Source organism: Phacochoerus africanus, chromosome 2 (genome assembly GCF_016906955.1).
Source record: "Phacochoerus africanus isolate WHEZ1 chromosome 2, ROS_Pafr_v1, whole genome shotgun sequence".
In the NCBI taxonomy this organism is placed as follows: domain Eukaryota; kingdom Metazoa; phylum Chordata; class Mammalia; order Artiodactyla; family Suidae; genus Phacochoerus; species Phacochoerus africanus.
Window position 1 is genome coordinate 93,134,553 of NC_062545.1, and position 15,331 is coordinate 93,149,883.

The window sequence follows — 15,331 nt, forward strand, 5'->3', positions numbered from 1 at the left end:
CATATAGTAGTGGACAAAACTGGCAGTTTGCCTTCAACCAGGTTAGAGACTAAAGGAAACAAAACAGTATATAATTACAAGTAGCATATGTTGAAGAAAATAACAGAAGGCTGTTGGCATTTTCAATTTATAAAAACATTATTCAGATGTAAATCTTTGTTACCTTACGTTATACAGATATGTGTTACTTGGTTGTCTCTTGACTTTTTATTTAAGTAATCCACAATATAGTTATATTTTCTCATCCTTTTTGCACCTAAAAATCTCATCTTTGTATTTGTTCAACAGTTCATGTGTTCAATGGAATCACATGATTGAATTCATTTTTAAAACAATTTTATGGTCTTTATTGTTTGCCTTAAAGCTTGTCAGATCTTTTATTTTACAGTGATTTTTTTAAAAAAACAGCGGGCATCTGTAAATGGATTTATTTCTATAGTTTTATTTTAATTCAGAAATATTTAAGGCTTATATTTCCATATAAATATTTTAAATTTTCATGTTTTATTCTCAATTTCAAGAAAGTATTCTTTCATAGGAATTTATTTTAACTATTTTTTCAGAAGATAATGATAGGCAAACTCATAATTCTTAAGTACACACAATTTTTACCTAAAATATTAAACTCCCTTACTGTTTTTATATATTTTCTTTTTCTTCTCTGTAGAGGAATAGCTTTCCACATTTTCAGCATTTGATTGTCAGCATTTTAAATTTTGTTTCTCAATATCCTCAAAAATGATTTTATTTTTCTTCATTAAAAAATTTCCTGCAGTTCTTACTAATCTATTCATTTTTATTTCCATATTCATTTTTTTTAAAATTTCAACTTGTTCCCCTTAAAACTGCTTCAGTTTTTGTTTTTGTTTTTTTCTTTTTATGACTGCATCTTTGGCACATGGAAGTTCCCAGGCTGGGGTTTGAATCAGAGCTGCAGCTGCTGGCCTACACTGCAGCCACAGAAATACCAGATCTGAGCTGTATTTGTGACCTATGCTGTAGCTTGTGCAATGCAGGATCCTTAACCCCCATGAGCAAGGCCAGAGATGGTACCTGCATCTTCACAGAGACTTCGTCAGGTTCTTACCCCATTGATCCACAACAGGTTAAGGGGACTTATGCTTCAGTATTGTAGACATTCCTATAACAACCTATTGAAGATAATGATTTTATTTTTTCCCTTCTCGTTCCCATAGAAAGTATTATATTCTTTTTCTGATTCCTGGTAACATTTCCTTTCTCCTTTTTTATTCAGCATTCTTTCACAGTCTTATGCTTCCTGAAAATTGTTCTTGTTGGAATAAATTAAATTATCTTTAGAATCAGTGCTTTCCATTTGACAGATGATTTAATTATCATCCATTATATTCTATATCCTCCTGGGTAGAGTTGAAGTTAATTCTTGGACCCACAGCAGTAAGAGGTGGATATGCATAGCTCCTTAACCAAGTGACCATATATAATGAAGTTTTGACTGAGTAGTTATGTTCCCTCTGAACTCTTGAGTGCAAGTGTGTTTGCTAGGTCCTAATTATTTATTTCTCTTTGTTCCTTGTTGAATCATATTGAGGAACTCACTAAGCTTCTTCTGCTGAACCTAAAACCACTCACACAAAATGTCTAAAAATGTGTTAATATTTAGCAATCATTGATGATTACTATGTGTCCAGTAGTGTTTTACTCTGCTCACAGTTTTAATAGGTGAACCTCAAGTTTCCATTCTTCTATTATTCCCCCTCAGTAGTTTCAAATGATGAAGTATGGCTGTTGAGAAACATTCCCAGTGTTGCCTAGGCAATTGGTATGTGTCAGGAGAGGGGCTCTAAGCCCAGACAGCCGGAGTTCAAAGACCACATGCTCTGATGTTTCCTAGAGACTCAAAAGGGAGGATTTTACATCACGGTAAAATATTTTGCAACCTGGGAATTTTTAGATGTTTCTTATAGGTATCTTGCCTTTACCATATTTCTCAATTTTCCTGTTTCCACTGCTTTTGATTAACTTTCTACCCTCTGCTCTACACCCTCCTCTGAATTTACTTTTGCTCACTAAATTTCATTCAGACTAGTTGTGGCTATTATGAATAGAAAGCAATTGGGAAATTTGTATTTCAATCTCTATAGCTTTTTGAAGAAGGAAACCAAAAAAGGAGGTAAAAAGATTTATGTTTTATTTTAGGTGAGACAAATAACAATTTTGCTTGTCAAAAGATAAAATTTAAAAGAGGACATAATTGTGGTTTTCATACAAATAATTCATGAACATGTAAAATATTTTATATAACTCAATATTTAATGTAAAAACCAGGAAGATGTTACCAATGGTTCAGACAAGGACCAAGTGTGACACATATTTATAGTCAGTAAGGAGTGCTGAAATGAATTTATAAATGGATCTAAAATATCTAAATCCCCACAGGACTATAATCAATTGCATTGCATGGGACACACTTTTATTTCTGCAGGTGTTACTGACATAGCTATTATTTTCTAATTCAACTTCTGTATCTATAGAGTTGTAAAATATCTTAGCCAAAGGCTGAAAGGTGGATAAACTGAATGCCAAATCTAGTAAGGTCACTCACTAACTTGAAAAGAATCTTAGCATGATTTCTCCACTGTTATAGCACTGATGTCATCCAGTTCAAGAGAACAATTGCTGATGCAGAGAAAGATGGGAGAATCAATGAAGTAATGTTCTTGAGAAGCTGAGAATGGAGTTGATCAAAGTACAGAAGCAGAGTTAAATAAGGAATTCTCTGGGCAATTATTGATAATTCAAGATCCTTTTGTTCCAAGGGTTTTAGTAATCCCTATTCAAAATGTTTATTCCAAAAATAGAAATAAAACAAAAATCTTTTGTCTTATTTTTTAAGTTTTATTTTTCAATAATACATGTCTGATTGGCTGAAGGATAGGAAACTTTGATAGGAAACAGAGGGAAACTTCAAGGATGGCTGGTGTTCTTACCAGAGGACCTGTTTATTTCATACCAGAAAGTGATCTTTCATATTTATGCTCTAACATGTTCTCATACATGTAAACTGCGCAAGCCCTACTCTGGAGTTGTGAAGTAGCTGTCAAGAATTATATTTAAAACAAAACAAAACATGACAAAATGTTAGAGTAAGTCCATGTGCCCAACACACAGTGAGGCCAAACAAACTGAAACATCAGAGTCTGCAGCAGAGAAAAGTTTATTGCAAGATCATGCTAGGGGACAGGTGGCTTGTGCCCCCAAACATCTCTAACTCCCTGAACCAAAACTGTGAAGCTTTTTAAAGGTAAGGTGATGGCGGGCTGTGGTTGGTTGTTGCAACCTTCTTGGTGAGGAAATCTTTTGTTCTTTCAGCTGTCCATAGAGATCACAGTCGCAATGTTCCTATAAAGCTCCAATAATATACGTGTTATACTTCAGAGAGGCGGTAAAGCAAAGGATATGTGGGAGGGCCCCGACCCAGGGAGGGCACCGTAGAGTCTTGCTCAGTTTCAAGAGTGTTAGAATATTTTTCAAGACTTTCCATCACATAATATTTTCAGGTTTATTTTGTGGGCATTTTAAACTGAGCACAGCACTATGCTATTTTTTCTCTTTCTAGTCTGTACCCATTTTAGGACATATAACCAGTAATAACTCATTTTTACTTAGTACAGCTTTCTATACCCATCTAAAAACAAATTCCCTTGCAAGCAATGTCATGTTAGTGAAATTTCTCAAGACTTTGAGATTTGCATGAACCCTAACCATCTCCACGTTTCTCAGTGTGTATATCAGAGGGTTCAGCATGGGAGTGATGATAGTGTAAAAAAGAGCAAACACGTCTTCTGGTGAAGTAGTGGCTGGTCAAATATAAATAAAGAATAAAGGAGTGAAAAAAAGGACTACCACAGTGATGTGAGAACTGCAGGGGGAGAGAGCTTTGTGGTGATTCTCTACAGAGTAAGAGCAGACAGTATATAAGATGACAGCATAAGATATCAACAAGACCTCAAAAGTCACCAGGCCCATCAGGCCTGAATTGGCAATGACCAGGAGACCAGTTCTGCTGGTGTCCATGCAGGCCAGTTTCAGCAAAGGATACACATCACAGAAGTAATGATCTATTACATTGGGGCCACAGTAGGGTAAGAAGATGGCCAGGAGAAATTGACTGAAGGAATGTAGGAATCTTCCAGCACAGGAAGCAGCAATCATGGTGCCACGCTTCTGCCTGGTCATGATGATTGTGTAATGCAGGGGCTGGCAGATGGCCATATAGCGATCATAGGCCATCCCTGTCAGGATGAAGACCTCGATCCCCCAAAGAAGTGCATGGTAAAGAGCTGGGTCATGCAGCCATTGTAGGAAATGGTCTTATTTACTGCCAGCAAGTCAACAGTCAACTTGAGGGTCACAGTGGAGGTGTAACAAAGGTCTGAGAGTGAGAGGTAACTCAGGAAGAAATACATAGGCTCATGAATAAATGGACTGCAGGTGATAGAAATCATGACAAGCAGGTTTCCAATCAAAATTGCAAGGTAACAAACACAGTAAGAACAGTAAAAAATAGAGGACTTCAATTTCCTTTATTTGAGAAAATACCAAGAGAATAAATTATGTAATGTTTTTTTCTATGTTCCATGATGCAAAGCAGTTTGAAGACACCTGAAATTAAAAAATTATTAATTCTTATGATATATATTTAAATATGATGATGCACATCATTTCTTGTCATGGAGCAAATTATAGTAGAAAGAATCCAAAAGAAGAAAAAGAAAGTTGGTTTTTATTTGGAGTGATTCCTCCCCCCCCCTTTTTTTTTCCTTAGCTTTTCTTAAGGCTATGCCTGAGACACATGGAGGTTCCAAATATGGATCTAATGGGAGCTTCAGCTGCAAGCCTATGCCGCAAGCCACAACAACGTGGGGTCTGACCTAAGTCTGCAAGCTACACCACAGCTCACAAACTGGCAATGTTGGATCCTTAACCCGCTGAGCAAGGCCAGAGATCAAATCAACATCTTCACAGATACTAGTTGGGTTCGTTACCACTGAGCCACAAAGGGAACTCTGAGCTTTCCCTTTTTGACTTTTATTTGAAAAGGCTGTCCCTTTCTTGAAAACATTAATTACTGGTAAACATCTTAGTTAACTGAAATGAAGGCTGACTTATAGAATATATTATACTTATGTAACCATATACTTCCATTATCAAACATAAATGGATATTTTACCCTGGTAGAATTCAAGAAATCATTCTGTAAGAAAAAAATCAGATCTCTCTTTCCTATTCTCAATGTTTATTATTGAACACATATACACAGAAATGAAACCTTGAGTGAAAATACAAAAAAGTGCAAATATATGAAGTATAGAATGTGGATAATGTTAAATGTGAGAAATTTCCTGTCATCTGTCCTTTGTGGAAAAGTGATAGAAAAAAAATCAACATATTTGGAGTCAAGAGCTATATACATGGCCATAATTGGTTATAATCCTCTTGTATTAATTTACAAATACAATTGATTTACCAATGGCTTAATTTGCAAATGAAATACTCTTTGTTATAGTCAACCAGAAAGATGACAAAACTTCTTTTTTTTTAAATATTTATCATTTCAGACTTCAAAAATATTTGTTTTTAACATTCAGTAAGCGTTTGAGCATAATTATAGTAAAGTTAAGTTGAAATGTAGTGTCTCATGTAACACCTTACTCATTTGCATAATTTGGCTTTTTTCAAATTGATTCATACAAACTGTTCGACTCTTCCTAATTAGCCAGCCTGAAACTGCAAGTTTCTTTCAGTTCCCACATCACTGGTTTTAGTTAGTACCTCAGGCTGGATTTTCTCCCTTTCATTCCTATTGTTTTCATTTCTTCTTCCCCCTAGTCCCTAGTATAAGTAATATAAGACAAACTCTAATACTGTGTTAATAACCATTACATCTCAGGACAAGTAAAAACTTTTCTACTAGAAGTTCAAGAATCATACATAAGATAAGGAAGAACTATTGAGAATTGCTGAAAAACAACCATTTCACTAAATCACACCATAGCATCTTGACTTATAAAATGCCATACCTCAGTATTTAAAATATTTCATTGCATTTGCTCACAACTTCAGAACCAATATATTAACAATTTATTTTCAAAACTGTTAACACTCCCCTCCATCTTTTTCTCCTTTCAGTGGAATAACCATGCAAATGTGTGTGCATCAAGTAGGATTTTGAAGAGAAAAAATAGAAATCTGTAGTGTATAACTGTTATCATCATTGGACACAAAAGGCCATATGATATCCTTCATATTGAATAATAGGAAATAAAGTAGTTAAACAAACCAACACATTCAACTAATAATTACATTTTAGGCTTTGAAAAGGTATAGAGAATATCTATATTTTAAACAAGTATTTTTTCTTGGAATTGGAATTCTTCCCTGTGCCAGTGGAGCTGGACTTCTTGCCCTTCCCAATCAGTCCTTGTTCAACCTTATCAGAGGCTGTTAAACTCCTGCTGTTTCCAGGTAGATTTCAGTAACTACACCACTATGCAATGTCTACTGCAGTATTCTAAGTCTTTTGGATCTTAGAACGACCTACCTTGCTTCAGATTTTTTTTTATTAATTGTTGCCAGGTGTTATTAAATGCTTTGACTTATCTTTCTAAGGAAATTTTATCCTATTGAGAGGTAGGGCCAGTACCTCATATTCTATCTGATCTGGACATAATGGGAAAAAATAAACCTTAACAAAATGTATGCCTTTAAGATCTGCAATGAATGGTGGGTGCCTGAGTTTTGGACAGATTATGTGAACTTTTTGAGCCATCTCATTTTTAAAATTTTAATGTTTTTATTTTTGATTATAGTTGAGTTACAGTGTTCTGTCAATTTCTGCTGCACAGCAAAGTGATCCCATTATACATGTATATACACACATTCTTTTACTCACATTATCCTCCATCCTGTTCCACCACAAGTGATTGGATATATTTCCCTGTGCTATAGAGCAGGATCTCATTGCTTATCCACTCCAAATCCACTCCAAATCCACTCCAATATCTGTTTTATAATCTCACTTTTTTAATCTCTCAAGAGAGGAAAATAAAATTCATGTCCTACTGATTTTGGGGAAAATTAATTAGTTATTAATTAGTATGTATCAGCAATTGTGCTAGACAAACGAAAGACTGAAATCACATAGGTCTACTTTACTTAAATTCTCATTTAGTAAGGTAGATACTTGGTTCTTCAATGGGAAAAGTGACTGGATAATTAAACCATGAACTATGAAGAATTTGATGAATTAGATAATATATCCATGATTTAATTATTTAAATGGCATTTCGTCTAATCATAAATTAAATGATTAATTCTATCTCTTTCCTCTTTAAATTCCACACTGTACTTTGACGATTTTAAGTATTCAGTATGTACTTGTCAAATTAAGGAATAAATTTAATTCCAGGGAGTTCCCATTGTGGCTCAGTGGAAACGAATCTGACTAGGAACCATGAGGTTGTGTGTTAGGTCCCTGGCCTCGCTGAGTGAGTTAAGGATCTGGTGTTGCCATGAGCTGTGGTGTAGGTCACAGATGCAGCTCAGATCCTGAGTAACTGTGGCTGTGGTGTAACCAGCGGCTACAGCTTGGATTAGACCCCTAGTTTGGGAACTTCCATATGCTGTGGGTGTGGCCCTAAAGAGACAAAAAAAAAAAGACAAAAATTTAATTCCAGTGTCTGATAGAATTAAATGGAAGTTCATTTTAATATGTCATCATCATTATAATTGTTTTGCTCTATTGAAGAGATGTAAACGTACGGAGTTTATAAATCAAATTTACTTCAGAATGACAGAAACAGAGAGATCCACTTAGAATGGATCTTATGATTTTTACTAGTATCCTCTTTGTTAGCAAAAAAATTTTGACAGTCGTTTAAATACACCCCTGTATTTTCCCCACTCTTGGTTATTGACTTACTCTGGAGACTTTGTTCTTGAAAATAGTCTTATATATTAGAACTTGGGTCACATTCCCTATAACCCTAACCTCCAATATGTACAGAATTAAACTTGACTCTCCAGATCATTTTCATTACTTCTCTATTTTAACAAACAGTTTCAGTTTGACTGAATTGTATTAGAATAAGTGGTATTCAAAGAAATGAGAAACTCCAACTGCATATATGACACAAGTAAATATTATGGCCAGTAATAGGAAGTAGGAACAGAGTGATTTGACACAGTCTGTATTTCTTCAGTTTTTTTTTTTTTCAGATTTTCTATATCCTTCACTCAGATGTAAATTGCAAACTTTCTGTTTTATTTCCCCTTAACATTCCCCAGTTATGAAAAAAATATTTATCACACCCATGTTTTTAATTACTTTATGCAATTGGCATAGAAATTTTAAGTGATCATACATAAATTATACAAAAATATGTCATGCAAGATATGCTCTACTTTCAAATGTTGGTTGCATGTGAATCACGGCTAAAGTTTCCTAACAAACATTAGTCAAGGTGCAAAAAATGATTTGGTTTATATTTTTATAATGAAGTCTAAAAATATATTTCTCATCTACCTAAAGACAGTGATTAATTGTGAGTTGATTAAATAAAACTACCTGTGTCAGATATTTGCTTAAATCTAGAGTACATGTAATGTTTCACGCTACCATACTCAGAATTAACCAACAAATTCATTGAATATGTATTAATAAATCACATTACGCAAATAGTGCTGAAGAATCCTAGAAATATAACTTACCTGCTTTCTAAAGTAAGAAGACCAACTCTTTCTAAAGCAAATTCAAGAGTCTTCCTAGTTTTATCTTAATACTTAAGAGAAGAAAATGATATTTTCAGCACTTATGTTGGAAATTATCCTTTATTTTTCAAACAGCCCAGTTATTACATTGTCTGGTGAAAAGGAAAACAAAGACATTACATGCTTCCTGAATGATTTCCACAGCTTTACCTGGGAGATATTTAACTTAACGGACATTTATTGGAGTATCTCTGTGAGTTTGGAAATTCCCATAGGAATAATTTGATCAAAGTGAAAATGAAGTTAAAAAAATATCCAAAGACTTAGAAATAATTCTATCAATCAAGTCATATTTTTCCTATGTGTATATGGAAATTAAGTACAGAGCACCTTCCATTTTAATATAGGGACCGTTAGGAGAAAATGCCAATGACCTGGAAAGGAAGTTCATAATACATCTCAGAAAGAAAAGAAGTAATAAAAGCGAACTCTCGTTTTCAGGTGAAAGGAAAACATTAATGTTGCCTCAATTTATAGTTTGTAGAGGATGGTGACTATTCCAGCATGCATCCCCTATAGTCTAATAAAAACTCTTTTAGAAGTTACCACAAGTGTTCTCCTTTCTTTCCCAATGTCCTTAGCTGTTTACTTTTCTATTAACATTTCATCTAAACAATCCCATTATACACCTCATCCTTGTATGGGAAGATGTTCCCATGTTTTCTGTGATTTTTTTAAATCTTATTTCTCAGTAACATTATAAGATGGTTTTTTCTCTTCTCAGACAGCATTTTCTTCAAGCTCCATAGGCTACATTCCTCAAATGGCACTTTAAGAACTCTAAGTGGCATAGAACTCTAAGTGGCATAGAACTCTAAGTGCATAACTCAGTGGCATTAATTGCATTTACAATGTTGCACAATCATCACCACTATATATTTCTGAAACATTTCAACATCCCAAACTGAAACTCTCCATTAAATCCCATCCCCCTTTCCCTTTGCCCCTGGCATCTTATAATCTACTTCGTCTCCATGAAGTTACCTGTTTTAGGAATATCATTAAGTACAATTATACAATATCTCTTCTATTGTGTATGGTTCATTTCGATTAGCATAATACTTCCAAGGTTTTTCCATGTTGTAGTGTGATAGGGCTTCATTTCTTTTTATGGATAGTGTTCCATTGTATTTACATAATATGTTTCATGGGCACTAAGATTGTTTCCACATTTTGGCTATTGCATAATTAGCTGTGCTAAAATTTCATAATACACATAGCCTTTTGAGAAACCATCAAACTCTGTTCAATTGGTTACATTCCCTCTAGAATAGTACAAGGGTTCCACATTCTAGGCATCTTGTCCAACACTTGCCATTTTCCACTTTTTCAGAAGACGATTATCATAACTATCTGAGCATAAAGTGGTATCTCTTATGAGTTTGATCTGAATAATGCAGATATTCATATTCTTTTTGATAATTTGTATATCTTCTTTGGAGAAATGTCTAATCAAATCCTATATCAAAATTTTAATTGTCATTTGTCATTGTGTCATTGCATTTTATGAGTTCTTTTTAAAATCTGAATCTGAATCACCTATCAAATATATATTGAACAGTTTCACTAATTTTGTGGGTTTTTTTTTTCATTTTCTTGATAGTGTCTTTTGGCAGACAGAAGTTTTAATTTTGATAGAGCCCCATTTATCTATCTTGTCTTTTGCTGCTCATGCTTTTGTTCTTACTTTTGAATTCATTGAAAAAATTCCAGGATGATAAAGATTTACCCATCTGCTTTCTTTTAAGGATTTTATAATTTTAGCTCTTGTATTTTGGCCATTAATCTCTTTTGTGTTCATTTTTGTAAATGGTATAATGTAGAGGTCCAACCTCATTATTTTGAATATAGAAATACAATTGTCCCAATACTATATGTTGACAACACTAGTCTTTCCTCTTAAATGAACTTGTTAAATTTGTCAAAAATTAATAGACTGTAGAGTTATATCTGGTCTCACATTTCTATTCCATTTGTCCATATGTCTAACTTTATGCCATATCACATCAATTTGAGAACTATAGCTTTGTAGTAAGCTTTGAATTTGGGAAGTGTACATTCTCAAACCTTGTTTCCTTTAAAGATCATTTTGGTTATTTGGGAACCCTGGAAATTCTGCATGCAATTGAAAATTAATTTGTTTGTTTCCTCAAAAAAAAAAAGGGCTGTTGGAATTTTGATAGGGATTGTATATCTGTAGATCTCTTTGGGCAGTACTGCCATCTTAACAATGCTAAGGGTTCCGGAGTTCCCACTGTGGCTCAGTGGTAAAAAATCTGACTAGTATCCATAAAGATATGAGTTCGATTCCTGGCCCTGCTCAGTGGATCCAGTTTTGCCATGAGCTATGGTGTAGGTTGCAGATGTGACTTGGATCCCACATGTCTGTGGCTGTGGCTGTGCCCTGCACCTGCAGTTCCAATTAAACCTCTAGCCAGGGACTTTCATAATCTGTGGGTGCATCCCTAAAAACAAAACAAAAACAAAAATGAAAACAAAACAAAACGAAAACAATATTGAGTTCCAATTCTTAAATTGAGTGATTTTTCATTTATTTAAATATGCCTTAATTTTGAAATAAATAGATATTTTGTGGAGATATTTTGTGGATTTCAACATAAAAGTCCTTAACCTACTTTTCACTTTTAATGAGTATTTCTCTACTTGCAGGCAAATTTCACTTCATAGGGTTATCTTCCCCATAGTGATGCAAAAAGTATGGGTTATTTATTTGATTTCCCTGGTCTAAATGGTTTTGGGGAGGATGGGTGGGCAGATTAAATTTCAGATGCTGCCACTGTCTTAAGTTTGACCTTTTTCTACACCTTTCAAGTGGAATGCTGTATGTATTTTCATTTTATCAATAACAATATGAAATATCATACATTTATTTGGCAATCTCCTAGAGTAAATCTCATATAGTAATTTTTCTGTTGTGATCTATATTATTCCTTTGTAATTTTTTATTAATTTTTATTTATTTATTTATTTATTTATTTTTTGAGGGCAAAACCCACAACATAATGAAGTTCCTGGGCTAGGGGTCCAATCAGAGCTGTAGCTGCCAGCCTACTCCACAGCCACAGCAATGCCAAATTTTTTTTTTTTTTTTGCCTTTTTGCCTTTTTGCCATTTCTTGGGCCACTCCCGCGGCATATGGAGGTTCCCAGGCTAAGGGTCTCATCGGAGCTGTAGCCACTGGCCTAGACCAGAGCCACAGCAATGCAGGATCCGAGCCGTGTCTGCAACCTACACCACAGCTCACGGCAACGCCGGATCGTTAACCCACTGAGCAAGGGCAGGGACCGAACCCGCAACTTCATGGTTCCTAGTCGTGCAATGCCAGATTTGAGCTGTGTCTGTGACCTACACCACAGCTCACAGTAAGGCTGGATCTTTAAACCACTGAGCAAGACCATGGATTGAACCTAGGTCCTCATTGACACTAGTCAGATTCATTTCCACTGTGCCATAAGGAAACTCCTTCCTTCATAATTTTAATGGCATGCTTTTACATATATAAATGTAGTACCTTATTTAGATTTATTAGTGACAAATAAATGCTATTTACATTTTTATTAGTTTGTGTTAAATTTATTGTGCCTTACTCATGATTAAAAATATAGTCACTTTTTAAAACTACTTAGGAATAATTGAAAAAAAAACATTCTTTATTACTGAAATTCTGTGATATACATGTGATTGTGGAGTTTTGGGGGTATAGCCTTAGTTACTAAATGTTTGTTGTTTTTCATTTACTTCTAATTGAGTGTCTTTGTTTATTACTCCTCACATCTTCCATAATTACTGGTTTATGGATATTGCTATCATTGGATATATACATATTAATAACTGCTATAATTCTACCTGCCATAACTCTATCATGGATTTATTTTTCAATAATATAGCATTAGTTTCTTTTAGTATGTTTAAGGCTTTATTATCTGCATTCTCCTTTGTCACATGGTATGATGTTGCCATCTTATATCTCTTTATTTGTGTTCATCTAGTATCTTTGTGTATATATATACATACAAGAAAGTGGGTGAACAGAAACATAAGTTTTCACAAAATAAGCACACCTCTTTACCTAGCATGGAGACCAAGAAATTACTATTTAAATTTGTAACAATAATATTTTACCTATTTGTAAATTTATATATATAAAACTATATAGACAACTTTTTTGTTATCTGGCTTCTTTGTTCATCCTTATATTTCTAACATTTCTTTATCATTTTGCTTGCACATTTCTTCCTTTTGCTATGTAGTGTTCACTATATGTCCCAAATTATATATGTAAAATGTGGATGGTTTTCTAAGTTTCTTTTTGTTTTTGTTTCTTTTTTACTTTTTAGTAAAAATTATCAATAGTGGCATTTTAAAGACTCTTGTTATATTTTGTGGACATAAATAAATATGTGTGTGTGTTACAGACGTGGATGAAATTTCTGAGTAGTATATTACCTGTGTTCATTTACTTTAGATATGGTAAAATGTATACAAAGTCTTTCTAAATAAAGTTCATGCGTGTATAATAAGATAACACCTAGTAGGTTTTAAGTAAAATGAAATTATTGATGATAATTTCGTAATGACATTGAGGTCCACCTTCTAAGAAGAGGTTATATTTCAAATGTCAATGCACTCAATAACAGATCTTTGAAAAAGGAAAAGTAAAATTCTGAATATACAAAAGAGATAGACAAGTCCTTTATCATCATGGCAGAATTTAACAAGCAATACAATGTCTAATGCTATGGAAATTTTAAGTGACATAAATAACATATTTCATTAACATAGTTAATATTTACAGAATATGTCTCCCAACAAAAATAGCATAATGTGTTTTTCAGTGCAAATATAAAATTTACCACAATTGATTATTTGCTGGATCATAAAGCAAGCCATAGCTAACGTTAAATGACTCAAATCATTCAGAATAGCTTCTGTTTACAAAAATAAAATTAATGTAAGAATCACTAATTCATTCTTTAATTTTTAAGTTTACTAAATCTCTTTATGAGTTTCACTTGTATATTGAGTTGTATTGGGTTTAACTTTTCATTAAATCTATTAATATAATCAATATGTTCTAGATCATTCTGTAATATTTTATGTCATAGGCATGATATTTTACATTGTATACATGCATACATTTATATGGATATATAAAGCTCATGTGTGTATATTAATGGATAAAAGCCTTTTCACCATTTCATTTTTTTTTTTTTGCTTTTAGGTAAATTTGCATTTTGTAAGGATTTTAATATTTATACCAATATCTATATATTTTATTAATTGCCTTTTTGTGCATTTGCTTATTAAAATTATATGAAAGTAAATGTTAGGACTCTTTATTATCCATACCTTGTGATTGTATAAGTGACCAAAAGCCAACACATTAGTTCTAGTTCAAAATTGAAAATTGGAAAAACGAAGATAAAATTCGAAGTTGAAATTATGCTTGAATATGGTAAAGTAATTTACCATCTTTAAACATGTTTCCTTATTACTTAAAGAAAGGGAGATGGAATGAATAACTTCCAAGTTTACATTCAAATCATGAACATCTTATTTTCTATTTGTTTCCATATTATTCTCTCTGAAGCAATGAGTACACTGAGGTGTCTCTTGATTCAAATTATGGTATCACCCTACCATCTAGTGTATATTCTATTTGTTTTGCTTGTAAGGGAAAGAAATTCATATTCATTGCTACTAATTTGAAGAGGGATTTTGTACTACGAGACCCTATGAAAAAAATTCTACCCTTCACTCTGTAATTTTGTTGAGAATGAGACCACAAATAGAGAATATAGAGTCAAATTGGGATGGTTGGGGGAAAGTAAAAGTATTTCTTTCTCATAACATCAATCAAGGATAAACTTAAGGGGGAAAAAGCTTTGCCTCTTGTGCAATAAGAAATAGTACCAGACTGGGACTTCTGAGATCCATTATCAGATCTACTTTAACCCTTTAATCTTTCCTTAAATATATGCCAGACTGAAGATTCGGATTAAATCATAAAAAGGTAAAGAAAATTGCCTGTTATCACTTGAATTATCTTGGAAACCAGAACATCAGGCCTGGGCTACCCTTTAAACTTTCCATTCTCAAAGGTACTGTATCTATATCTCTCTGCAGCTATGGTGTTTAATATCACCCTTAATTAGGGAGGAGATTTTGAATTGGATTTTATATCTTTTAAAGTATGAGATTATATGTATACTTGCAGGAATAGTCTCTTTATTTTGAGGCAAGGATCAATAAAACTTGCATTTAATCAAATCCTGATTTATTAGAATACTGTTTAGAGTATTCTATTTAATTATGGTCATAGTTTTATATTGGATGCACCCTTAAACCAACCTGTTACATATGTATAAACTCTGGGTTTTGAGAATCATGCAGATAGTTTTAAAGCAGTAAAGAATTTTGAGAACATCAAAAATGAAATGATTGCAGAGGAAGCTATAAACTAATATGAGGATTAGCCAAAGAATATTGGAAATGCACA

At 33.4% G+C, this 15,331-nt stretch overlaps 1 pseudogene; it reads right to left on the reverse strand.

Moving 5' to 3' along the window:
* Positions 1-1,746: 1,746 nt before the first annotated feature.
* Positions 1,747-10,899, reverse strand: LOC125120675 (olfactory receptor 4P4-like; annotated as a pseudogene).
* Positions 10,900-15,331: the final 4,432 nt, after the last annotated feature.